This window comes from Haplochromis burtoni, unplaced genomic scaffold (genome assembly GCF_018398535.1).
Source record: "Haplochromis burtoni strain Fernald_Lab_line unplaced genomic scaffold, NCSU_Asbu1 Contig_44, whole genome shotgun sequence".
Taxonomy (NCBI): Eukaryota; Metazoa; Chordata; class Actinopteri; order Cichliformes; family Cichlidae; genus Haplochromis; species Haplochromis burtoni.
Window position 1 is genome coordinate 1,860,198 of NW_024582405.1, and position 752 is coordinate 1,860,949.

Here is a 752-nt window from a genome sequence, read left to right on the forward strand (position 1 = left end):
GTAGATAGTTTTTCACTAAGTGAAAAGTTGGAGCTTGAGGGCAAGAAGTTCAAACTGTTTACAAACAGATACCGATGAATCGACAGTAACATGGAATTTGCTTTTTACATAAATTGCAACACCGCCACCCTTTCTGGGGCGGTCGCAACGGAAAAGATTATAGCCCGTTATTGCAATGTCTTTGTCAGTAATTGATTTAGTAAGCCAGGTTTCTGATAATATAAGAATATCAGTATCTAACTCTTTCATCCAAATTTTCACAAAATCAAGTTTGGGAAGAAGACTTCTGACATTTAAATGAGTGATACCAAGACCTGTTCGAGTTTTAAAATCACAAGGAGTACTTAAGCATTTGCAATCTGGACCGGGATTAGGTTGCACATTTCCAGATAAGACTTCTAGTGACTTTTAGGACAGCCAATAGCGATTTTCCTTACTGAGGAGTTGGCAACACTGGAAATTCAGTGGCGAACCGTCCTACCTTTGTGAATATAAGCTACAAACATACTCTGACGGGTAAAATTAATTGCCTTTGTAAATGTGACGCATACTTTAACAGCTATATTTAGGTGTCAAATCGTCCTACCTTTGTTAATATGAGCTAGAGCAGGGGAGTCGAACTCCAGGCCTCGAGGGCCGGTGTCCTGCAGGTTTTAGATGTGTACTAATCCAACACAGCTGATTTAAATGGCTAAAAGACCTCCTCAACATGTTTTAAGTTCTCCAGAGGCCTGGTAATGAACTAATCAATT